The sequence below is a fragment of the Rhinatrema bivittatum genome, chromosome 5 (genome assembly GCF_901001135.1).
Source record: "Rhinatrema bivittatum chromosome 5, aRhiBiv1.1, whole genome shotgun sequence".
Taxonomy (NCBI): Eukaryota; Metazoa; Chordata; class Amphibia; order Gymnophiona; family Rhinatrematidae; genus Rhinatrema; species Rhinatrema bivittatum.
This window is the reverse complement of record NC_042619.1, coordinates 280,406,706-280,434,432: the sequence shown is the minus strand read 5'-3', so window position 1 is coordinate 280,434,432 and position 27,727 is coordinate 280,406,706.

Here is a 27,727-nt window from a genome sequence, read left to right as displayed (position 1 = left end):
ATCCCCACCATGGCAGCATGGTTGTGTGCCAGGAACGCCATCCTATGGGCACGCTTATAGCATTAAGGTTGTGGGCCCCTGACAAGTGTGGGAGGGGAAAGGTAATGTGGCTATCTGCATGCTGTGTATTACAGCAGTTGCACAGACTGTCAGCAGCCAGCTAAGTGGGCTGTTAGTTGTACAGAGAGGGGACAATATTAATGGCAACATGTCATACCTGTGTACAGGGTGCACACAGTGTAACACATGGTTAACAGCCCTTAAGTGTGTTTAGCGGGTGTCCATGTGCACACTGATGTGGTGACTGCTGTTGTGCAGTCACTGTTACTCACCCATGTAGGAGTTTGTGGGTCTGAAAGGTGCAGATATCACAACAAGGGGTCCCCATCCATAGTGGCACACATCCCTCTGGTGCCATCTCCTAGCTGTGGGGTGTGCATGGCTCCTCCATTACCTGTTCCAATGGTGGACATGGCCCACCATCTGATGGCCCACACTGTGTGGTCCACAGTCCTACAGTGTCTTCACATATGTAAGGTCACTACACACACATATGCCAGCCACTCACCAAGGTGGACTGTCCTTGGTGATAGGGCATGTTGATTGGCTAACCAGTACAGGGCAGTCACAGGTATCGGTCAGTTGTGACAGATATTTGTTAGACATAACTGTCCCTCAAAAGTGCAACAATCATTCACATGCTGCAGAACCCCAGTGGACTTTCCTTCCTACAGGTGTGCAGTTGAGACAGTTACAGGTGAACAATGTTGCTCACACATCATTTTCAGCAGACATTTAACACAGACTGTGTGACCTGTGTCACCATCATGTTATGTAGCCACCTCACACCCATTGTGCCACAAACCCTGTCGTGTAGCTCCTGTACCTGCAAGCCTTTTTTGAGGGACATAATGTGGATGGGACGCCTACCCTCCCAAAGTACCAATATGGGTGCAGCTATGTCACGCGGAGGGACATGTAGGTCCATGTGTGGCCCTTATTCCCTATATGCCTGCACACAGCGCAGTTAGCAGTACTGGTACCACCACTGTGCACCAGCTCCTGTGCACTACATACTTGGGAAGCAAGGTAAAGGGGTCTCCCACACATATGGCCTGTCAGGCAGTGCCACAGGTCATTCAGCATGTGGAAACAGTAATGTTCTGCTGATAATGATGTGTGTGCCACATTGGTTAGCTGTCACCGTCTGACTGACCAGCACACCTGTAGGGAGGGAGGTACACTGGGGTTCTGCAGCATGTGAATGATTGTTGGCCTGTTCTAATTCAGTAGATTATAATGAAGATCTGTATCACTGGGTGTCACACACTTCTGTACTCATGGCATTACTAAGGACTCTGTTGGTGCAGCCATGGAGGACATAAACCATGACTGATGGTTGTCCACTGTACGTGGACATCAGGAAGCTGTCACCTGTCGAACGCTTGCCATACATGGTGTACAGTGTTGCCTCCATGTCCATGGCACTGTGTGGCCTGTGTATGCACTGAGGCAGAGGCCAAGTGCAACAATGAACACTGTGATGGTATTTGTCAGCGCCCTTAGGCACATCTTGCTTCACTGACACATTCCACCTCATTAAGAACAGGTAGCCATGTCAGAACATACAGCATATACCGTGCAGCCTGTTCAACGTCTGCATACCCAGCTAGTGGAAACCAGGACCATACAACTGTGGTGCAGCAGGTAGCACAATTGTTAAGGATGCACATGTGCTTGGCCAAGTGTGAGGTATTTGAACACTGTGAGCAGCCATGGCAGGGGCTGATGGCACCGTTGGCCCTCCTTATATACCCTTGTGGAAGACATCGCTGGGTGCAGCCAGGTCACATGCTGCCAGACAGGTGCACCCTCATAAGGTCCAGTACCTGTAGGCTCCAGGTGTACATCTGCATGGGATCATGCTTGAGGGCCAAAGCATGAGTGGATGGTGGTGAGGGGGGGGGGGTGTGTGTGTATTGCAGAGCCTAGGTACCACCTGTACCCCGAGATGCCATCCTGGTATGGGGTGCTGCAGTGGGCAACACCATCATTGTCAGATAGTGGCAACACAGCAACCTGTCCCAGTCACACAAGCTGGGTGGGATGGGTTTGCATATCTTGTGGCCAGACTGGGGGGGAGGCATGGTTATGGTCAGAGCGCAGACCAATCCTCAGCCCAATCGGTCACCTTCCTGCCCTGTGTACCATTATACCGTACAGTATGAGGGCGACAGGCCACTGTATCCTACATACTTTAAGAGCCACACATGCTTCCTGTATGAGGAATCCTTTATTTATTGTAATTATTTATTTCAGTTTGTTATATCCCAACATTCCTGACAATAGTCCCATCATGCTGGTTCACATGACACAGGAGTGCAAAATAAGCTTACACTTGAACAATAGTGCAGAAAAACCTGTTACATGTAACAGCGGAATATAGAATATGGAGTAAGAAGGCAACATATGAAAAGGAAAACAAGATACGTATATATAATCACATTGTCAGAGGTAGCTAATAGTCCTATCTATGGTGAGGTGTGTTGACTGTTAGGAGTTAAATAATAGTGGAGTTATGGACAAGCCTGCATGAACAGCCATGTCTGGCGTCTCCATAGATGATAGGGTCAGCCATTGGTTTCTCGCCCTGCCTGACACGCTGTCCTCCCCATCACATGCCAACAGTCAGGCCATCACCTTTGTAGCCAAACATGCATAGGGTGGCTGGGTAGCCCCAGCCCACAGCTCCGTGCAGCCAGCACTGCTGACACTTTCTTCAGGTGAGATGTCATGACAGGAGCATGTCCGGCCTGCATTAAATGGTGGCAGTGTGTCCCAACAGGGGCCATCTTTATCATGAGGGGTCTGACGGCATGTGTGTGTGCTGCTTCCAGGAGCATGCATGGCCAGGTAGCTCGTCCTTGCTGCTGAGGTGCACTGTGTTGCTGGGTAACTCCATCAGATAATGTGTGCCATATCTGGAATAACACAGGTGTGTGGTACACCTTGGATGGCAGAAGTGCACTGCACAGCAACCCAGTGTATGTAGCAAGTGCTTAGCCCAATGGCACAGAATAGGTATCACACATACAGCACCTCAGCAGAGGCTTGAGGCAGCGCTTCCCCACCCTATTATGGCCTACATCCTCTGTGGCAGGCCAGCACCCCACACAGTTATTGGGTGGACACACATAGCAGGTGAAGCACGTAGCAGACTGACAGGAGCTCTGCACACTAACCTATGTCCTAACCCATTGGTGGGCAAACAGGCCGTCTGGGGCAGGGGTCTGCCCCAGGCCAACCTTAAAAGTGTGTCTGGATAAGGTGTTGGCGAACCTGGCTACCCCTGAGTGTGGTGTCATGCCGTCGTGGACGCGCACATGGGGGATCAGGTCTGAGGTCTGGAGCTATAGCCACAGGTATTCCATGGCGAAGAGCCACATTATGGAACACACAGCAAAGCAGGATTATTTCAGCAACCTTGGGGGGGGGGATACAGTAGCGCTCCCCCACTCTTGTCCAAACATCGGAAGCGGCTCTTCAAGAGGCCGATGGTACGTTCGATGACCATGCGGGTAGCAGTTATGGACCGATTATAGGCCAGCTGTTGTGCTGTGGCAGGCTGGGGGATCGGGGTCATCAGCCAGGGCCTGCATCCATAGGCTGCGTCTCCTGTAGCAATGACATAGGGAACAGATTACACATACTTCTGTTTCTGTCCCATGGGTGTATGTGCTCAATACATGCAGTTGAACCGGATGGCACGAGGCAGCCCATTCCTGTTTCCCTACACCTTATGTGTGTGGTGTCAGGATTGCTTTGGCACACAGCTGGTGTGTGGCTATTAGGCGTTATAGCACGTGAAGGGCCCCTAAACAGTGAGATGTATGTCAGCTCTGTGTATGCAGTTGGTGCATTACACCACTGTCCTGACATCCCTGTGTCTAAATCATATGCAGTATGCACACCAGGCATTGTGTACTGACATATGTGCTCAGGTACACCTTCTCTGTCGGTATGCCTACCCAACAACATACATGGTGTCAACTGGCTGCCCCTCAATGTGCACAACTGAGTAGAGATGTTCATGCAAGGTCTCAGGAACGTCAGGGGCTCACTAACACCTGTGGATGTGAGCTGCTCTTACATGACAGGTCCCAATTCATCTTGCACACTGCCAGTATCCATGCCTACACCCAATATGTGTAGGCTGTCCACCTGTGCGGTGAGGTGAGCAAGCCATGCCACATACAAGGCGTACTGCATAGTTTGTGCTTGGCAGCCAATGGTACATGGTTGGGTGCCTGAGCCATTACACCACTTTCAGTAACACAATGTCCCACTCAGGTCTGTTGTGATGGGGACCTGTGACTCCATCACAACAGGCGTCTACATCACCTTTGTGTGCCATTACAGAGATGACCCTTGCAAAAATGTTATATGCATGTTAATGTGGCTCTTACCTACAAGCCAACCATCGCCATACAGGCCATCTTCGAATTTGCGAAACAGAGCTGATTGCCTGAGTACGAAGGCATCGTGCGCTGACCCCGGGAATCTGGACATCACCGAGAGGATACGCATTCCAGCATCACACACCACTTGCACGTTGAGGGAGTGGAACTGCTTCCTGTTGCGGTAGGCTGCCTCCGTCTCACGGGGTGGAACGATGGCCACATGGGTGCAGTCAATAGCTCCAATGACATTCGGAAAGCGGGCAACGGCATAGAAACCACGCTTGAGGTCCATCAGGTCCTGTCTGTTGCGTGGGAATGCTATGTAGCGAGGCATGCGGTCCATAACAGCTGCAATGACCTGGTGCAGACACCGGGAAAAGGTGCTCTGTGACATGCCACCCACAACAGCTACCGTGGATTGGAAGGAGCCACTTGCTGTGAAATGCAGGGCGGCCAAGAGTTTGGTCAGGCCGGGGATGGCACGGCTCCTTCGGGTTCGGGCCTCAAGGGCACCTCGTATGTCTCCATATAGTTCCATGATGGCACGAGTGCTGAGGCGATATCTGCTGATGACTACATCCTCTGGCATTCCCAGCAATGAGGTTCGTGGCAGATAGATCCGATGCCTGTAACGATGGCGACGTCGACCAACATCCTGGCGTCTGCGTCTGCGTTGGGCCTGGTCAGCCATGGCGTGCACCTGCCCCATACACTGTGAATGTGTGGAGCAGATTCACCTACTAAGAACAGGCCTTTTTATTGGCCAGCTCTACATTTGTAGGTCTATGGGGATTGGTTTGGAAAATTTTCGTTCAATGTGCTATTAGCGCGCTGCGCGCTGTGCGCCGCGATAGACTGTATCGCATTTGAAAGGGTTGTAGTTATTGGCCGCGTTAGGAGCCGCGCTAACACCGCCGCAGGTTTCGCGCCACGCGATACGTCGCGCTAACACCGCCGCGGGGTTCGCGCCACGCGATACCTCCTCCCTACTTTACATTTGCCCCGCCCCAACTCCGCCCCCTGAATACATTATTCCGTATTTGCATTCGCGAACCGCGATATATGCTTGTTATCGCGGTTTGCGAATTTAGCGCAGGCGGTACAGCCGTATCGCGCGCGGTAACTCTTTGGAAAATGAGGCCCTATGTCTGGAAAAATCCATAATTTTTGTCCACAATATAGAGCCTGTCTATTACGCATAAACAATCTAAGCACAAGGTCTCTATCTGATGAAAAAAATAAACTTAACTAGTAGAGTTCTACATCTAAGTACTTGCTCTTCACCAGATGATTCCAACAAAGCAGATAAGTTTAATATTGGAGGTTCTAATGCTTTACTTTATTCTTGAGGTACTACTTCTTCTTCTTTACCAAAGGATATAAATATATTTTTGCAAAAGGTAGCATAGATTCAGGATTTATTTTTAAAACCTCCTGAAGGAGTAACATACTGCATCTGAGGAAAATTTAAAACTCTTAAGTTAAGAAACCTTATTTCATTTTCAACTTTTTCTAATTTCCATGTCTGTGCCATTTCACCTTGTATAAGCTCAGATTGCACCTTCTGCACTTGGACCGTTTTCTGCTCCATTCTTCCAATTTAACAGAATGCAACAATAATTGTTGCTCCGATAATTGTGAGCATCTGTTAATATCAGCTACCACAGTTATCAGGGAGGAGATTGACTGTTCCAAAGTCATAATAGCTGTCCAAACTGAGTTCAATGTGATTACCGAGGGTTTCTCAATTTTCTTAATGGGAAAAGTACATACCAAGCTTGCAGCGCCAGGGATCCCCACATTACTATGGCCACTGGCGGTTCCTCCTTCTCCCCGAGGGGTCGACGCCATCACCAACTCTTGGCATCCTTCCTCCCTCCCCGAAGTAGGATGACTCGCATTGTGGGAAGTTTTATTAATTTCCTCACCTTCTTCGGGGTCTACCGACTCGCCCAATGGGTTCACCTCCTCAATCTCCGAGGAAGAAAGTCCTAATACTGGACCTTCCTTGGAACGTTTCACTCCAAAGGACCGGGAAGGGGGGGGGGGGAGTTATCAGCGCTCCAGGACTCAGTGAGATGGTCGAAGCTAGAGACACCGCCATAGCTCTGAGATGGGAGTCAAAGCACTTTCAGCTGGAGCTCTTCTGGGGTCAGCAGAGAAGAAACTCTATTTTTTGCTGTATCAGGCCAGCCAAGGAAGGGATTGAGGCACCTTCCATGAGTTTCCCTTTACACTTGGTGTGCGGCATTTTTCAAAACAGTCGCTGTACAGTGGCATGCTTATATGTCACAGCAATTGAGGAGTTGTACATCTATACGTCGCCTCTTCTCCAGCTGACCTTTCCTGGGAGTAAATCCATCTTCGTGTGAGCCTTTTCAAGTTCCAAGTCTTCTAGTGAGCCTTTCCAAGTTCCAAGTCCTTTTCCGAGTCCTTCCAAGAGTCCTCATCTGAGTAACTGGAATCCTCCCCTCAGTCTACGTTTGATTTCCTTCCATGTCTGAGCATCTAGCATCTGAGTTCCAAGTCTCCAAGCGTCCTTGTCTCGTCTGAGTTCCAAGTTCCAAGTTTCAAGTGTCCTCGTCTCATCTGAGTTCCAAGTTCCAAGTATCCTTGCCTTGTTCAAGTCTTCAAGCCTAGTCCAAGTCTGAGGTCTCGTCTTGTCCTAGTTCCAGTACCATCGCCTGTCCTCAACCTCTATCCATCCTGCTGCATCTGCCGCTCCCTAGTGGCAGGTCTGAAAGGGCTATCGAGTGGCCGGAGGGATACCCCAGAGACCAGCATTGCGTTGCTGGGTCTCTACCGGTGCGTGCAGGTTTGGAGGAGGTTGGGGCGGTGGTAGTCTGCTCCTCCCATGCTTGTACATGTCTTGCCTGCTGTGGCGCTTCCATGGAGCTCCTTTCTGCAGTCGCGTCGTGGTCCAAGGACACAATTCTCCCCGGAATCGGGAGCACTCCCTAGTGCTCCCTCCCACAGATTCCAACACTGCCTGAAGTTCCTGATTCCGTTCCTGCTTCTGTTCCTGGTCCTGATCCTGTCCTGCTCCAGTCCTTGCTCCTGAGGTCCAGTCTCGGTGTTCCAGTTCCTGCCTTCCTGCCCGCACCTTGTATTCCTGCCTTCGCTCCTCTCCTCATCCTCCAGTTCCTGTGTTCTTCCTTGGCTTGATCTCCTGCTTGTCCCTTGTTCATGCTTGTCCGCTGCCCATCTTGATTCCTGGCCTAGTTTCCTCATCTTCGTCTGCTTGCTGCCTGCCCTGGACCTTTGGATTGGACTCTCGTTCTGCACCTCAGCTGCCAGCCCTGACCCGGATTCCTGACCTTGCCTTCATCTCTGTCTCTGTCTCATCGAGGCAACCCGCACCTAACATCTGCCAGCTCCGGCACCCAAGGGCTCAACTTATGGGAATGAGGGCTGGTATAGGTGAAGCTCCAGCGTGGTTGACCTCACTTTTACCACCAGCCGGCGACAAGAACCATTGAGGGTTGTCCCTCTGTGGGAGCGCTAAACCAAGGGTCCACTACCATAACATTCATAATATAATTCAATATAATTCCACAATGCATCGAAGGTTGGAGTCTCTAAAGAATCTCAGGATATTAAATTTCCCAGTGGTTTCAATGATATCTCCTTACAAACTTTTAATGACCTATAGGAAAGATGTCCTTGGACTTTCTTAATCTGCTCTTCCATCAATCCATAAGGCCTGTTATCTTTTTCCAATTAAGATGCCTATTGGATCAGGTGATACTCAAGATGCTTAAGAGTTCTGAAGATGAATATTTGGGAATTTCTACTATTCTAGAGACTTCATTAGAAGATGTATCTCATACATCTACTTTGATCGTGACTTTTTCTTCTAATTCTGATCAGGTCTTAATTCTTCATTTATATTTTCAAGCTATGAATATTTCTTTCATAGGTGGCAGACTTCAAATCTTTCCTGATTTTTCTGGGCTACTCAGGCTCGTAGGAAGGCTTTCTGAATATGTGACAAAAGGTTATTGATTAAGGGGCTCGGTTCTTTTTGCGTTTTCCATGTAAATGTATTGTAAGTTTTCCTCAGAGAAATTTGTTTTCCTGGATCCTATTCAGTTTAGATACTTTATTAATTCTCGAGCTCCAATTCAAGCTTAATATGTGATTTTCTTTTCTGTTGGATGGTATCTTGGTACAAGTGAGCTCTCTTTTTATCTTTATTTGGCAGATACACACAGTGTTCTCATTGGAAGATCTTTTTTCTATTATGTAAATTAATTCTTATCATTTATATTACTCTCTGGGTCCTCCTCCTGTTTATGGTGGTCTTAGCTAGGATGTGATTTTCCTATTTCTTTATTTTCCCTGTGATTATTACCATGTAATTGGTTATTTCTGTTTGCAAGTGAATGCTTGTGTATTATATTTAAAATTATAAATATAAAGTAAAAAAAAAAAATAATTCAATGAAATGTGGTAAAGATTTTGAAAGGATTGGAAAATATATTAATAAAAAGTTAAGACCCATGCCGTGGCCAACCGGGGGTCTTTTGATGCTGATTAGATGTTTTGCAAAGCTTATCTCTTTATTATGCTCAAGAAGGGAAAGGTTCTGTAGTCAAAGCCTCTGTATCCAAAGCTATTTAACTATTTTTCTCAATGAGACCAAACAACAAAAATATGAAAGTCATCTGAGATCATTGCAGTGTGAATTGTGAAAGCTACTGTGACACTGGCTAGAAAGGTGGACCATTGGTGCCGTAGTGTGATTGGTGCCACCTAGCAAGTAAGCCCACTAGGCTTGAACTGCCAGTTGGTGAAGATTCCCTTGGACGTGACAACAGCCACCTCTCCCACAGGTTGAGCCCTTGGGTGCTAGTAACCAGCAGGCCTTAGGTGGATCCCTAGGGCTATCCAGGAGGAGAGAGTCCAAATCCAGGCAGAGATCGGGGCAGACAGCAGGCAGCAGAGATGAGATCCAAACCAGAGGTCCGAACAGGCAGCAGAAAGCAGGGATGAGATCCAAGCCAATGTTATGCTCATCAGCTGCAGACGGCTGCAACTGCTGTTGCTCACCTCTCTTTACACTTCCCTGACTCCACGGGATAGACTGGCAGCCTCCGCCAGCTGCAGACAGCCTGTCTACCGCTCCCAAGCCTCCCGGGGTGGCATGGATGCCTCTGACCGCCAGTTTGCCAATAGGATCCATTAGGTGCGCATGCGTACGGGCCAGTCTTAAGCATGTCATGGCGGGAACCTCGGGGGTGTCCCCTCCAGATGACGTCATCCCTTCAGGATATTTAAACCAGCTGGCCCTGCTTACGGACTACTTGGCAAAGAGATCCATCCTTGCTAAATCCGCCTCGCTAAAAACATGAAAAAGAAAACATTGCAAGTTTTTCTTTCCAACCTACCTCTTTTCCAGTTTTCTGTCTTGTGGTCAAGGCCTGTCTAGGTCTTTATGCTGTTTGCAATGGACCACACTAATGCCTTTGGGGTTTAGATACCCTTTTCTATTTGCAATGGACTGTACTCCGTGCCTTGGAGATATAGACATCTTTGTGCTGTTTAAACTGGATTATTCTCCAAGTATTGGGGGTTTAGACACTTTTGTGCTGTTTGTGATTCCATGCCTGGTAAACCTTGGAAATGTTGCCACCTTTGTATTGTTTGTAATTCCCTTCCCGCTATGCCTTTAGTTTTTTTTTAATGCCTTTATGCTATTTGTGATTCCCCATACAATGTCTTGTGGGTCACTGCTTATCAGCATGTATGAGCTCTACAATTACCACAGTTATCCAAATTACAGATGGAACTCTAACTGATTTAATGAGCCATTTGCAGTTTCATTGTACTGGCTGAGTGTTCATAAAAAGTGCATCATTTAATCTCTGATAGAAGCATGCTTTCAACTGGGATAAGTATCCCCCATTCTCGCCATCTTTGAGTTCTATCCAAATCCCTTTCCCTTATTGTACTTGCTGACTCTTGCTCTTACCCTGGCCATCTGTTGTTTGCATACTTGTTGCACCACTCTTCAGGCTTTAGATACCATTCTTCCTCCCACTTCAACCCTCGAGATACAACTTGGGAGATATTACAGCTATTCTTCGTACTGCATTCTATACTCCTACCATTTCAGATTTTTATTAATAGCACCACTGCTGCCACGGCCACTTGAAGGCAGTCTTGGTACCTTAGGTTGCTTCCTCCACTGCTACAGCTGTATGGTTCTTTCCAAAACCATTTCTCCTATGGCACTTGACAACTTTTGCTCTTGCCCTGACCATCCAATGTTTTATGCAAATCTTACCCACACAGTTATCTTTAACAGTGTCATGCTCTCTTGGGTTTTTTCTTCAAGCTCCATTCTCTTATGGTTCTTGTGATTATTGGTCTCATCCAGTATTTAGCCATTGATGGACTATACCACAACAAAAAGCAATGCTGAAGAAGTGCAGCACCCAGAACCAAGACCACGTTCCTCCATGATTACTGCTTCTGAGGTAATGGAGGTAGTATTTTCAAAAACTGATTCTATAGAAGGATCATGTCCTGGATTTCCAGAATCACGGGATATTAAACAGTTAATAGCAAAAGAGCATTTGGTGACTCTAGACAGTAGCATCTTAGCCTCCAGTGAAGATCAACTCAAAGCCTGAGCAGCCAGCTCCTTCACCAATGATGCCATACAGAAATGGCATTAGACCTCCTCCAGGGATAATTTTCTGGCTTTTCTCTGCCAAGTACTCTTTGTCCCTTATTTAGAGCCTTTGATAGTTCTTCCCACTTTGGGTGGCTTCTTTTTGCCTCTCATAATCCTTTGGAAGTCTTCATGCCATTCTTTAAGTTGCGATGGCCCGCTATCACTGCCTTAGTAGGGTTTCTGCCTCTTTGGGTGCTTTTTCTTCCTTCATGGTGCCTTGAACTATTCATGACACACTTGACGCTGCGTTGCTCCTCTCATATAGCCTTGGGAAGTTCATACTGCTGTTGCTGGTTCCCATTGCCCCACTTTTGAATCCTGGGGTGATCTGGACAGTCTTGCTGCTGTTGTGCTCCTCTGATGGTCCCTTGGAAAACTCCTACTACTGCTGGTACTGTTTTGTTCTATTGCAGGCACTTGGGCTCTTCATGTCACTTTTGATGCCACACTGAGATAGTCTTGATGCATTAGTATACCTTCACCCTTCTGATGATACCTGCCCACCAGTTCACTTAGAATATTTAGAAAAGCCCAATTTGGGAGCCCAAAATAGGATTCAATGCTTTCCCCATTGACCATAATGGTAAACAATAAAGCAAAAATATATATTGTTTTCATTTGATATTAATGAAATGAATGGAGGTGTGCTATGAAACAAATGAACAAATAGAAATGAAAATTTTGCATCTGCACATCCCTACTGTCAAGCATGGTGGTAAAGACATCATGGTGTCAGGCTGCTTTCTTCCATCAGGACCTGGATGATTTGCCATCCCTGATGGAATCATGAATTCTGCTTTATATCTAAAAATTCTAGAGGACGATTTCAGGCTATCTGCCCATGAGCTAAAGCTGAATCAAATGTAGGTCATGCAGCAAGACAAACACCCTAAACAATCAAGTAACTCCACTAAAGAATGGCTGAAGAAGAGATTTTGTGTTTTGGATGGACCAAGTCAGAGTCCCAACCTAACCCTGTTGAAATGTTGTGGCAAGACTTGAAGTGAGCTGTACACGTACAAAAGCCCTCAAATGACACAGAGCTGAAAAAGATCTGGATGATGGAATGGACCAAAATTCCTCAAAGGTGATGTGAGAGATTTATGAACAGTTACAGGAAACATTTAGTTGAAATGATTGCTGCTTAAGGAAGCACCATCATACTTTTTCATACAAGGATATTTATTGCTGAATATTTTTTTAAATCAAATAACCCCATTGAATAAATACCATTAAAAATTATTTATTTTGATTATCTTTCTCTCTTATCAGGATTTAGATTAGGATCTAATGATTTTTACAGTAATACATTTTCTTAAAAGACAGACCATTGTTGGTTGTTAACCTTTATTCTGAGCACTACGGGGTAGATTTTTAAAAAATGCGCACACACATCCATATGCACGTGCTACCCGGTGCACACACATGGATGCATGATTTTATAACATGTGCATGCCGGTGCATGCATGTTATAAAAATGGGAATCGGTACATGCAAGGGGGTGCACATTTGTGCAACCTGTGCGCACTGATGCCTGTGGCCTTCTGCAGTTCCCTATCCCCTATACTAACCTTCCTACCCCTTCCCCTAACCTTATTGCCCCCTAGACCTATCCTAACCCCCCAAATCCTTATCTTACCATTAGCTCCTACCTTGGGGCAGGAGTAAGTTGTAGGTGCCGGAACCCTGCCGGTACGCGATCCTCTGGTACAGTGGCAAATGGACACTGTGCCAGGCGCCTCTAGCCCTACCCAGCCCCACCCCTGGACCACCCAGCCCCACTCACTCCCTGCCCCTTTCCTGAGGCCCTGGGACTTACACATGTGTTATGTTTATATGTTTAAAGTTTGAAACTAGTTAGTTGGTTTGCTTATTCTTCTCATATCAAGTTCTGATTTGTTCCAATGAAAAAATTTGTTCCATGTAAACTGCCACACGGCAGTAGTTATTACCGTTTAACTGTGAACCGGAGTGATATGTATTGTATACAGGAACTCCCGGTATATAAATCCATAAATAAATAAATAATGTCCCGGGGATTTACGCGCATGGCCAGGCCATTGAAAATTGACCCGGCATGCATAACGTTTTGAAAATTTACCCCTACATGTTTAAATAAAAATAAGACTTGTATGAATGTATATTTTTGAAAAGGTGTATAAATTATTTTGAGATGTCATTCTAGGATGAATCTGCTCTGAAAGACACAATAAATTATCAATATTATTTCCCTTTTTACCATATGCATGTCACGCTGAGGATATTAACCTATATCAAGAATACGAGTAGAGGTACTACACTGAAGATGCTCCCATGCTGATGTAAAAAGCAAAATCTTTTTGCCCCCTTTCTTACTCCATAAATCACCTTTTTACCCAGCATATTTTAACAATCATTAGGAAATTAATAAAATTAAAAAGAAAATATAAATCATTTTCCATACCACAAATACAAACATCATATAACAGAAACCAATTTAAATTCATGTGACTATGTAAATATTTTTAGGAAAGAAATAAAACAGATATTTATTTCTTTGGCCTCATATGACATTTTGCATTACCTATATTTATTCATTTCTGAAGACTAAATACACACTTGTATAAATACTAAAATATTTTTTCTTTTTTTTCTCAAAATGAAAAGATTTAAGAATTAATACTCACTTTTCTTCATATATATATAAATTAAAGCAATAATGGCAATGATAATGAGAATAATACAAAATACTATTGCCAAGATCTGTATAGTTTTCCCAGAAAAGATGGTAACTGCAAAACAGATGATATTCGATTTATTGAATTTCTTTTACATATGCTTTACATTAGACATCTGACAATTGACATTCTTTATTAGAAATTTTAGAGGTCCATATTCAATAGCATTTATCTGGCTAACTCAGAACTCACTTCTCCTCTTAAATGTTACCACACTTAGTTAAAATTTATTTTATTTATTTATTTGGCATTTTTAATATACCGACAACCGTTTGCATATCGTATCGGTTTACAAATAACTTGGAACTTATAGGCTAGGCCTTTACATGGAACAGTAAACTATAAGTAAACAGAGAAACAAGAAACCAAAATTACAAAATATAACTTATTTACAAAATGAAGCAAACAAATCAAATTTCATATAATTTGAACCTAATCACATAAATGAACTCAGCATCAGATAATTGGTGCTAAAAATTCCAATAACCTGTCTCTTGCCATGCAGTGGGCTACAAACAGCATCAGAAAGGAAACACCTTCAAATTCATTCATCTGCTGGATTAATAAAGCAAAAATGTCGTCCCCACCCCTTTTTTTTTTAACCCAAACCCATAAAAAGTGCACTTAGCTCTTATCATGTTTTTAGAGATTATGACCCCTGAGTCAGGCGAATGTGTCGCCAAAACCTGGGCCTATATTGGGTCGTGTTGTGAGAAGTATCCAAGATGACACAGCATTGGAATTTGAGTTGATGTGAATGAGTTTGTGTTGCAGCCAGACTGCTGGCTGAAGAGCTACATGATAAGAGCTAAGTGCACTTTTCATGAGTTTTGGAAAAACAAAGGGATAGATTTTAAAAGGGTTACGCGCATAGGGGCGGATTTTCAGAGCCCTGCTCGCCTAAATCCGCCCAAAACCGGGCGGATTTAGGCGAGCAGGGCCCTGCACGCCGGTAAGCCTATTTTACATAGGCCTACCGGCGCGCGCAGAGCCCCGGGACTTGCGTAAGTCCCGGGGTTTTCGGAGGGGGCGTGTCGGGGGGCGGGCCCGAACCGCGCGGTGTTTTCGGGGCGTGTCGGGAGCGTTCCGGGGGCGGGCCCGGGGGCATGGCTACGGCCCGGGGCGGCCCGGGGGCGTGGCCGCGCCCTCCGGACCTGCCCCCAGGTTGCGTCCCGGCACGCAGGAGGCCCGCTGACGCGCGGGGATTTACGCCTCCCAGAGGGAGGCGTAAATCCCCCGACAAAGGTAAGGGGGGGGCTTAGACAGGGCCGGGTGGGTGGGTTAGGTAGGGGAAGGGAGGGGAAGGTGAGGGGAGGGCAAAAGGAAGTTCCCTCCGAGGCCGCTCCGATTTCGGAGCGGCCTCGGAGGGAACGGGGGTAGGCTGCGCGGCTCGGCGCGCGCCGGCTATACAAAATCGATAGCCTTGCGCGCGCCGATCCAGGTTTTTAGCAGATACGCGCGGCTCCGCGCGTATCTACTAAAATCCAGCGTACTTTTGTTTGCGCCTGGAGCGCAAACAAAAGTAGGCCTATTCGCGGAGTATGAAAATCCGCCCCATAAGTTATCCGCGTAACCCTTTCAAAACTCCCCTGCATGCGCCGAGCCTATTTTGCATAGGCTGGGTGGTGCGCGCAAGCCCCGGGACGCGCGTAAGTCCCAGGGCTTTCCTGGGGGGCATGTTGGGGGCGTGTCGGGGGCATGTCGTGGCGACGTGTCATTTGGAGGCGTTCCGGGGCGTGGCCGCAGATGTGGTTCCGGCTCGGGGGCGTGGCCGAGTCCTCCGAAATCACTCCTGGGCCGGGGAATCGCATGGCGGCGGCCGGCCAACGTGCGTGAGTTACGCCTGCCTGGGGCAGGTGTAACTTTTGCGATAAAGGTAGGGGGGGGTGTAGATAGGGCTGGGGGGGGGGGTGGATTAGGTAGGGGAAAGAAGGGGAAGGTGGGGGGAAGCCGAAGGAAAGCGGCCTCAGAGGGAACAGGCAGCGTGTGCAGGGCTTGGCGTGCGCAAGGTGCACAAATGTGCACCCCCTTGTGTGCGCCGACCCCGAATTTTATAAGATACGTGCGGCTACGCGTATATCTTATAAAATCCGGCATACTTTTGTTTGCGCCTGGTGCGCGAACAAAAGTATACGCGGGCGTAGTTTTATAAAATCTACCCCAAAGGGTGGCATTTTTATTTTTTTGAACCAGCAGATGAATGAATTTGAAGGTGCATTCTTCCTGATACTGTTTGTAGCCCATTGCATGGCAAGAGACAGGTTATTGGAATTTTTACCACCAATTATCTGATGCTGTGTTCATCTATGCAATTAGGTTTAAATTAAAATTTGATTTGTTTGCATCTTCTTTATTAGTTTTGTTAACTCAGAAGTTAGCCATGTAAAATGAATATTTGGACGCTAACCAGCTAAATTCTATCTGGCTAACAAGTTAGGAGGCTAGAATTTAGCTGGGTAAGTCAGAAGCATTCCAGGGGTGTAACTGGAAGGAGTTGAGTTAGCCTGCTAAGTTAACCAGTTGCACTATTGAATATACCTTCAAAGCCAGATAAGTTTATCTGACTAACTTTGCTATCCAGACTGTGTCTGAATATGGACTTCTTTAATGTCAAAATTATCTTTTTATTGTTTAAGTCACTTGATACACTGAGCAAGACTGCTGCAATCTCATGGGGTTACTGCCAATTCTTTGCATAATACCCTTCCATTTCTGTTACTCTACTATATTATCTGCTCTGTAACATGTGCAACCCCTGGGTTGATAATCCCAGATAAAGTCCAAGGATTGACACCTCATACACAGACTCTTACAGTTCAGTCTTCCCATGTTGTTAATTTATCTGAGTATCCATGATTCCCTGAGCTGGGAGAAGAATAATCTTCTATGCTCTGTGCTTGCATTTTCTCAAATCCCAAATTAAAGTTCATTATAAACAGCACTGATGCTCACTCAAAAGTAAATGGTTGCAATAATCATGCATGATACATTTGGGTGATTTTCAACATAACTTTTACTGATAACTTTTTTAGTGGATGGAAAAGTTCTTTACAGTTTTTATTTCAAAATATATTACAAAGTTAGTTCTTGAATAAATCTGTGACCTTTTCTCCTTCAATAAATTTGATTTGATGAATAGTTTCAAATTCCAATTAATGAATCCAATTTCTTCTTTTTTCCAATTTGTGCAGTTGGTAAACTCCCTCCCTAATGATAGGCAATGTCTTTTTAGTCAATTTGATCATATTTTATAATCAAAGTTCCAATTTCTATTACCTTTCCTATAGTTCTCTCTCTCCTCTCTTGTGTCAATAAGGGGGATATTTATTAAAGGTTTATCACGTGCGTTAGGGCCTTATCGCACATGAAAAGTCCTAATGCATGCGAAAAGGGCCTTTTCGCGTGCGATAGGAATAAATTAGCTGAAGTGGAGGAGTCGGGGCGGGGAGGGGGAGGAGTCGGCCGCGGCACCACTGCCGGCGATAATGTGAGGAACATTATCACCGGCAGTAGCGCAGCGAATTACAACACCTTTTACAATGTCGCTATTTGGGAGAAAGGCTGCAGCCGGCTGCACCACGGCTGGCGAAATCACACCGCCGTGGTGTGAACGGCTGCAGCCTTTTGCAGGCCCGCCCTCCCAATCGCCCCCCTGCCCCCTTTTTCACGGGATTCATCATTCTTCACAGAATGGTAGTGAACCTGAAGATAAGTCTACAAAGTATTCTTCTGTCACCTTTACTCCTTTCCCCCAGTAATGGATGAAAACCTCCTCCTCCTCCAGAAATAGTTCATGCTCTCTGATTTAGGGATGCTGCTTCTTTATATGGCATATGCTGAGCCAATTGATGAGTACTCAGCATATTAGAAAACAAAAGTTTCAAAAAGAGAGACCCAAAACAGAGAAAGGAAGGGTGGAAAAAAGATTTCTAATAGGTCATCTTAAGGATAGGTCACTTTTTCCCAGCCCTCTCCTGGAAGCACATCTAACCAGCTAATTTTTCAGGATATTCATAATGAATATACATGAGATAGATTTGCATACATTGGAGACCCAGGGTATACAAATGTATTTCATGCATATTCATTTTGGAGATCCTGAAAACATCTTTCTTTTAGCAAAGCCTCAGCCCTAGAGATCCAAGGGTCCTTCCTAAGGTGAAATAAACAAACTAGGAACAGCATAGGACAATGTTGCCTCTTCAAAGGATAACTAAAATGTCCACACAAGAAAACTGTGGCTTGGGTTTATTTAGCATGGGAGCATACCATTTTCAATTTCCCACAAGAGGCAGTTAAAAACCCACATTAGTTATTTTTCTATTCCCTATCTATTGCCTTCAGCTGCATTCCAAGCTCTGGAATGACAGGCAGCTACAGACTGAGCTATGTCTACACCAGCCTTCCCCTTCTATTTCTCCCCACATGCTGTCTGTTGACACAGGAGGGAGGGAGTGAAGCTAGAACAGATACATGAGAGCAGAAAACAATTCATCTGCTCCATTTTTAGCCCCTCCTCTCCTGTTTTGCCTCACATGCTACCTGCAGTGTGTTGCATCCGTCGGTGCTCGATGGCTTCGCCCCGTTTGCCTCACCTTATTCACGACTGACTGCTGCATTCAACCTACTGCACACACAGATGAACTCGCCTTCCACCAAAGGTAAAGAAGCTACACCGTTTGAAGTGACGGTCATGACTATTGTGCTTCTATCCGCCCCTACCCACTTCTCGAGAGAAGTTTGGAGATGCAGAGGCTTCATTAACCAGAGCTGCATGCACTTTTCATTGCAACCTAGCCATTTCCCCACAGCATATGTCAAGACCACCTGTCGTATCTAGATGGACGAGCATTGTCTTGGGCCTCTTCGCTGTGGGAGCGCGATGATACGATTCTTCATGATATTGAAGGATTTCTTGAACTGTTTAAATCAGTTTTTGATGACCCTGCTCGGTACACCATTGCAGGATCATCCTTGGTTCACCTGAAGCAAGGTAATAAACCATGGGCTGACTTCGCTATCAAATTCAAGACACTGGCATCTGAATTATCCTGGGACCCGAGATGCCTGAAGACCCTCTTCTTTGAAGGACTGAACCCTCGTCTGAAAGATGAACTCGTTGCTCGTGAGATGCCTGAGACCTTGGTTGAACTACTGATCTTTTTACTAGTGGTAAAAAGGATTGATCGCTGACTTCGCGACAAGGTTCTAGAGACCAAGACTTTCAGGAAACCCTTCCAGAGTGAAGTCCGAGCTAAGCCCATTCCCAGGCCTCTTCCTTCGGTCCCAGTAGGTGGCGAGGAAGAACCTATGCAATTAGGCTGCAGCCATCTGACATCTAAAGAAGGAAGAACACGGAAGAAGTTGGGGCTGTGTATGTGCTGTGGACAAGCTGGCCATGCTCTCCAAACGTGCCCCAAATGTCCGGGAAACTGGCAGACCTAGGTCCTGCGGGAGGACTCTTCTTAGGTCGTACCACTCCTTCTCCTCCTCGCTCTCTTCCTGTATCCTTGATCTGCAGACCCTTAGAATACCAGACTCTTGCCCTAGTGGACTCCGGGGCAGGAGGCAATTTCATTTTACAACGATTAGTGGAACACCTACAGATCCCTACATCCATTATGAAGTCTCCACTACTTCTGTCATCCATTCATGGAGAGCCCTTACCGGGTGAAGTAACTCACCGAACCAGTATCCATACGGACCGGTGCTCTTCATTCTGAGACCATCTCCTTCTTTATTTTAGAGAAGGCCATTCACCCTATAGTACTGGGATTACCATGGCTGCAGCAGCATATGCCTCAATTCAATTGGGCTACACTGGAACTGTCAAAATGGGGTCCAGACTGCCATGGTAAATGACTGATGGAGGTAGCTCCATTTCCCTGCATGCATACCATTCCAGTAATGCCGGGGTTGCCGCCTCAATATGCATCTTTCCAAGATGTCTTTTCAAAAGAAGCTGCGGATGTACTACTGCCTCACAGACCCTATGACTTTGCTATTAATTTGAAGCCTAACACAGAACCACCCAAGGGTAGGGTGTACCCTCTCTCAGTGGCCGAGAACAAAGCCATGTCCAAATACATTCAGGAAAACCTCCAAAAAGGCTTCATAAGACCCTCCAAGTCCCCTGCTGGCGCAAGCTTTTTCTTTGTGGGAAAAAAGGATGGAACGTTTCGTCCATGTAGAGATTACAGGGGTCTCAATGAAATAACAATAAAGGATCGCTATCCCCTACTTCTGATTTCGGAGTTATTCGACAGACTACAAAGAGCAAAAATCTTCTCCAAACTGGATCTGAAAGGAGCCTACAATTTACTTCGCATTCGAGCTGGTGATGCGTGGAAGACGGCCTTCAACACTCGAGACAGTCACTTTGAATATTTAGTGATGCCCTTCGGTCTCTGCAACACCCCGGCTGTCTTTCAAAATTTAATGAACAACATTTTCCGGGACCTCCTCTACAAGTGTGTTATTATTTATTTGGATGATATATTGATATTCTCTCAAGATATGACCACCCATCTGGAGGATGTTAAGAGGGTGCTGCAAAGGCTCTGTGAGAACCATCTCTATGCCAAGCTATCCAAATGTGAATTTCACAAGGAATCAGTGCCTTTCTTGGGCTACATCGTTTCCAATCAAGGCTTTCAAATGGATCCACAGAAGCTGAAGAGTATCCAGAAATGGGCACAACCCCCCGGGTTAAAAGCTCTCAGACGCTTCTTAGGTTTCACCAACTATTACAGGACCTTTACCAAGAACACCTCCTCACTTACAGTGCCGCTTACAGCTATGACAAAGAAAGGTGCCTATGTGGCTAATTTGCCTCCAGAGGCTAAAGCTGCATTCCAAAAATTGAAAGATGCCTTTTCTAAGAAGCCATGTCTTCAACATCCGGACCCCACCAAGCCTTTCATCGTGGAGGTTGATGTCTCAGACGTTGGCATAGGGACCGTATTAAGCCAGGCTTGTGACTGTTGCGTCAGTCAGTCTTCGACGGCTACACCCCGCTTGTTGCTCCCCTAACTCGGCTCCTCCCGCTTACCTGGGCAAGATGGCTATCGCAGCGTCATCAAGCCGACTTCTCTGGCGTCCATGGGATGGCTAAAGTGCAGCTGTACTCCATTGCTCATCCCAGGTATGTGCTAGGGTGCGCGCATGCAACCCACGTCTATGTATGTCCAGTGGCGCGAACCTCGAGGGCGTTCCCTCATCTGACATCACGCCATCTGGGTATATCTACTTCTCAAGATTGCTAGCTCATTGAGTGTTAGCTTCGTGGACCCTTGAGCCGGCTGAGACAGATGAAGACTCACCGTGGGGAGGCCCACTGTGGATGTTGGAGCTGGGAGGCGGCACAGAGCAGGAGACCAGAGGAGTCTTCACCACTGGAAGGCTGAGGTCCCCCCAGGAGGAGTCCATGAGGACCCGAGCCGCTTGGACTTATGTGCGATCTCCTGAAGGCCAGGGTCTGAATAGGAGTTCCTGAAGGTTGAGAAGAGGAGGGCCGACATCAGGAGGCCAGCTGGAACTTCACCACTGGAAGCATGCAGTCCCCCCGAGAGGAGCTTGTAAGGACCCGAGCCGCTTGGACTTATGAGGACCTCCTGGACGAGAGTCGGAGTCAGGAACCAGTGGAGCAAAGCCAGAATCAAACGCCGTGGACGAGCCGGGGTCAGAAGCCAGTAGTCAGAAGCCAAAGACCGAAGCCAGTAATCAGAAGCCGGAATCAGAAGCCAGTAGTCCAAGCCGGTGGTCAGAAGCCAGTAGTCAGAAGCCAAAGACAGAAGCCGGAATCAGAAGCCAGTAGTCCAAGCCGCGGTCAGAAGCCAGAAGTCGAAAGCCAGAAGACGAAGACAGCAACTAGTAGCTCTCAGAGAGAGTGAACCTTGTTGCAAGGCATTGGACAGACCTAGATGCAGGGTTTAAATACCCCTGCAGCATCTGACATGATCGGAGGGCTGTCCATCATTCTCCCGCACCCGCCCCTTTAAATCTGGAGCCCCCCGTGTGTGCGCGCTTAGGGGGCGAGGCCAGATGTGTCGGGTTGATGGCGTCTCCCTCAAGGAGGGAATGCCGCGGCAGGGCCAGGATTGGGCCTTGCCGCTGAGGAGGAGGCTCAGCTGCCCAGGCCGGCCTTGAGGTGAGTGGGAGGACCCGGGCTCGGCCCGGGACCGTAACAGTACCCCCCTCTTACGCCCCCTTCCCGGGGGTCTCGGTTTTGCAGGATGATCCTCATGAAACTGGCGAAGGAGGTTCTAGTCCAGGATGTTGGAGGCTGGTTCCCAGGAATTTTTCTCAGGGCCATAACCTTCCCAGGAGAGGAGGTACTCCCATTGTCTAAAGTGGAATCACACTTCTAGTACCTCTTTCACTTGATATCTTCCTGAGCCTCAGGCATGGTCGGTTTAGGGACGTTGTTATGGAAGATAGACAGGACCAGTGACTTGAGCAAAGATACATGGAACACATTATGTACTCTAAGTGTTGGTGGAAGGCAGAGGCGGTAGGGATGTTGTCCACCCGGTCCAATACTGCGAATGGTCCAATGTAGCATGGAGCCAGCCACATGGAAGGAAGCTGTAGGCGAAGGTGTTTCGTGCTTAGCCATACCTTCTCTCTTGGGAGAAATGACGGGGTTGGATGTCGTAGACGGTCGGCATACTTCTTTGCCGTGACAGCCGTGCGTTGAAGTTTCTCCTGAGTAGAGCCCCAGAGATAGCGTAGCTGTTGGGCTGTGGGTTGTACCACTGGAGATGGTACCGTCAAGGGCAAAGGTAGAGGGGGTCGAAGGCGTTTCCCATATACGATATGGAAGGGAGATCTGCCGGTGGCCCTGTAGTTTTGCAGTCCTTTAACTTTATGATTTTGTGATTCTCTCCTGTGTTTATATTTTAGTTGTGGAAATATACATTGTAACAGTCCCTCCTGACGTAGCCTTCTGGTGAAACATGGGGTCCGTGTCGGGGGACTCGTTTGATAAGCACTATCTATAGAAGATGAGCAATGGAGTTGCCATTCTAAGTGTTTAAGAAATACACGATTTAAAAACCTTTTCTCTATAAATCTTGTTGACACACGGACTGTACTTATTTTTTGCATCTCCTTTTGTGTGTGAATAGTCTTGCATCAACATATGCAAGTTTCATGACCAATTTTTGAGGAACATCAGTAGCATATAACTCCTGTTCCATCACTGACATTGGTTCATATGGGTGTTGCAGAATCATGGAAAGCCTGCCACAGCCCCAGGGGTTTTACAGTGGGAAAAAGCAAAACATTTGGAACCCATAGGGTTAGGACATAGACACTACTCAGTAAAACAAATCACTCTCCACACCAAGCTGGGTGGTTGTAGAAAATAAATTATTTACTGGGTTACTTGGTTCTAGTGAATTTGGCATATAGTCCAGTTATTACACAGAACTCTGAAAACTCCTGGGTATTTCCCTGATGAAAACCCTGATTTGCGTAAAAGGAAGTTAGAAAAAAAGTCTTGAACACATACAATTGAGCTCCTATTGATCCCCCTCTGTCTGCAGCAACTCAATAGCAGATCACGAGTCTAGAAGTTCTTTCTTTTAACTCTAATCGGCAAATTCTTTCTCAAGGCAATCTTGAGCAAAATCAAGGATTATGGAACTAACTTCTCTTTCACCTACTCTAGCTTCTAGTCCCCTCTTGCTTGCAAGTCCTCTTGGACCCAAGCTGCTTCCAAATTCTGGGAGTCTGTCTACTCCTCTCTTGAGCCTCGGACAGAAGACTGGAAGAAAAAGCATAAGCTGAAGTGGGCTTATCAGTTCAATGAAACAAATTCCTTGAAAAGACATTCCCACTAAGAAGAAACATTTTATCCTCTTACCTCATCATTCAATATCTGTAAGGACTCTGATGTCTCTAGTAAGGGACATTTTGGTTACACCTTTACAAGTATAAAAGTTGAAAAGTACAGGAATCAAGATTGCCATTTTGAAGGTCCTGAAAGCAGCAATTAGTGATGATCCCTTAGATTGCTCTTATGGTGATCCTGGAGGCAAATATGGAGTTTTAAGGGCAACCTATGGTTCCAGACTGCATTATAAACTGAGGAAAGGTCAATAAACAGCACCACAATTTTGACTGGATTTAAAGGTTGCTTCAATGTAATCATTTATGTACATCTGCTTTCTGAAATCAGCCTGCTTTTAAGGAAGTATCTGCTTGATCTATGGCTTTAATACTAATTGCTCCATAGTAACATAATAAATAGTGGCAGATAAAGATCCAAATGGTCCATCCAGTCTGCCTAGCAAGTTTCTCGGGGAGTAGTTGTCACTCTGTGCAGATTCTCACTCTCACATGCCTTATGTTAAAGGTATCAATTGCCACTATGTGCAGGTTGCCCCCACATACATTTTGTTAAGAATAGTAACTGCAGCTCCTTGCAATTTACCCCCATTCAGAAATGTTATATCTAAACAGCCAAAGGTTACTCCTTTTCTTCATTTTCATTCTCTAGCCATTAGGGATCCTCTGTGTGTATCTCACACCCTTTTGAATTCCTGTTACCATTTTTATCTTCACCACCTCTTCCACAGGGGCATTCCAAGTATCCACTACCTTTTCATGAAGAAATATTTCCTGAAATTTCAGATCATGACCCCTAGTTTTACAGCTTCCTTTCCATCAAAAATTGGTTCTTGTGCATTTATACCTTTCAGGTATTTGAAAATCTATATCATATCTCCTCTCCTCCAGGGTATACATATTTAAGTCCTTCAGTCTTCTCTCATAAGTCATCAGTGCAGATCTCACTACATTTTGTTGCCTTTCGCTGGAACACTTTCATTCATTATTCTCTGTCACTTTGAGATACAGTCTCCGGAACTAAGACAGTACTCCAGGTGAGGACTTACCAATAACTTGTACAGGGGAATTATAACTTTTCTTTACCTACTAGTTATGCCTCTCTCTAAGCAGTTCAGCATCCCTCTGGCCTTAGCCACCACCTTGTCACTTTGTTTTTCTACCTTCATATTCTCAGACACTATGACTTTGAGATCTCTCTCTTAGTTCATGCATATCAGTCTCTCGCTCATCATTTACAGTTCCTTTAGATTATTGCATCCCACATGCATGACTGTACTTTTTGGCATTGAATCCCATCGACAAAATCAAGCTTTCTTAGATGACTTCCTCTGGTAAAAGCATGTTGCCTTTGATGCTGCAACCCACCAGAGTGTAGATAGTTAACTATCCTTTCTTCAGAAGAGCCTCCTTGCATTTTTCCATGACTGCAGTAAAGCTAACTGGCCCGTAGTTTCCAGCTTCCTTTCTGCTGCCATTTTTGTGAAGCAGCAGCAGAACCACTCTTTTCCAGTCTTGTGACACCACACCCATTTCCAGGGATCTATTGAACAGATCCTTCAGCGGACTCGCCAATACCTCTTTTAGCTCCTCTATTATTCTGGGATATATCTGATGTGGCCCCATTGCCTTGTACAGTATGGGGCTGATTTTAATTCCTACGCGCGTGGGGTACATTTGTGCGCGCTACCTGGCGCTACCTGGCACATACAAAATCTGTATTATTGAAATCTAGGACTTTGGTCTTTGTGTGTCTATTCTCTGTCTTGGCTACTGTATCAAACCATACTGTGTGATGATCACTGGTGATTAAATGGGTACCTACCCAGACATTAACTATACAATTTCTGTGTGAGTTCTACATCTAGTATTGCTCCTTACCTCATGGGTTCCATCACCATTTGTCTGTGTAGAGTCCCTTGTGCATCCACAGTCTTTGAACTTCTAACAGATCTGGAGCAGGGATATTCTTATCATGTCCAGTAACTTAAAATATTTTATGAGCAACAACTCTCCCTTCCTTGCCACCTTTTGGATATCTTTAGCCAGATCTCTTTCTAGTTCTGTCTGAATCAGAGGTCTGTAGAACACTTCAGTGTAAATAGAAGTGCCATCTTTTTTTAAGTCAGCCCATACCACTTCTTCCTGTCCCCATCTCTTGCATTTCTATTGCTTAGATATTGTTTTTGATATAAAGAGTAACTTCTCCCCATTTATTTATTTAATGAGTTTTATATACCGTCATTCGGAATCGTCAAAATAACGCCATCATAACTGTTTACAAAATATAAGGTTACAGGGATTAGGGGGGTTAAACAGGGTTTCAAGATACAAACTGTTACAAAGCAAAGGGAATAACATGTGTAATGTTAAAGAAAATTTATAGAAACATAAATGTGATGAATTTCATTTCCTGAAGGAGGATTGGAATGTGAAGTAATTTTATTGTTCATTGCATGAGTTGGTATGCTTTGTTGAACAACCAAGTTTTTAGATCTTTTTTGAAGGTTTTTAGGTTTTCTTGAGTTCTAAGCTCAGTTGGTAATGAGTTCCAAAGTTTTGGGCTACCAAGGGAGATTGCTCTATTTTGGGTTGAGGTGAGTTGATTGAGTGCATTGGTGGTGATTTTAGGAGTCCCTTATTTGCTGAACTAAGGTTTCTTCTTGGTGTATGTAGTTGTATTTAGGGACTTTTTATGTAAAATGGATAGGACTTTGTATTCAATCCTGTATCTAATTGGTAGCCAGTGAAGTGCAATAAGTGTTGGAGTCATGATTTTTTGATCCTCTCTATCCTTCCTTAAAAGGTTATAGCCAGATATGACTGTATTCCATTCACTGAACCATGTCTAAGTAATTTCAGCAATGTCCAAATCTGTCTCCACCATTAGGGCCTGCAAGTCTGTAACTTTATTGCTCAAACTACAAGCTTGTATGCTCATAGCTTTACATTTTTCCTCCCTCAGCTTCCTATTCTTCCTGGGCACTTTTTCTGACCTTTTCCTCAAGAGTGAACAGTAGAACCGACTTTTTAAAATTTCTTCTCCCACTTCCTGTATTTTTGTTGGGGGTGACATTCAATTTCATTAACTTCCATCTGCCACCCCTATCCATATGATCTGACTTTCTCAATTAGGATTCTTTTACCTGCTATAGACAAATGTGGACCATATTTACCATATAGCATTCTACTGTTCCATACCTAACCCCAGCCTTCAATAAATTGACATCCTTCTTCTAGGGATGTGCAGCCGGAAAGTATTCGTTGGATTCAGGATACGTATTTGTCGGGGCCCAGATATGTTGATATGTGCATTAGTTTTCTGGTTCCCATTAAAGTCAATGGGGGAAGTATTTGCAGCCTATTTTTGACTGCAGAATTGGGGTTCTTTTATCAATTTTGATGAAACATCTGGGGAGCAATCATCAGAACAAGAAAAGAGCTCCAAGGTACTTAGACTGTGGCAAAGTGGCACCAAAGTGGCATGAATAGCCTAAGGTACTTTAAAGGGGTAGCAGGAGTGGCAAGAAGAGTGCTTTAATAGAGGCACAAAGCAGCAGCGAGAGTGTCAAAAACACACCTCAGCTTCAAAAGAGAGCACCGATAACAGATGCATGAACCCTCGAAGGCAGCACGACAGGCAAAGTGGCAAGACAAGTGGCATCGACATCCTAAAGCACAATGAAGGGGGAACATAGCAAGCAGAAACACTAGCACCAACACATTGAGCAACCATGATAGTGGAAAGAACACCACAAGGAGTTGAGTGAGTCATCTGGTGTATGGCAGCAAGGCACAGAGGCAGAGGGTAGATACAGCTGGCTACACCTGGGGAGAGTTCCCGTTCCATTGTGCAGGAAAGGGCTCCCTAGAATGGGTTCGCCCCTAGAGTGGGGTGTTTTCGTTGGTGTCTAGTGAGCTCTCACTGGTCTTTTAAAATCTGGTGGAGTTAGCAGATATACAAATGAGAGTTTTCAAGGCCGAGGCACAGAAGGTTACTATGTAAACAGCGGTTG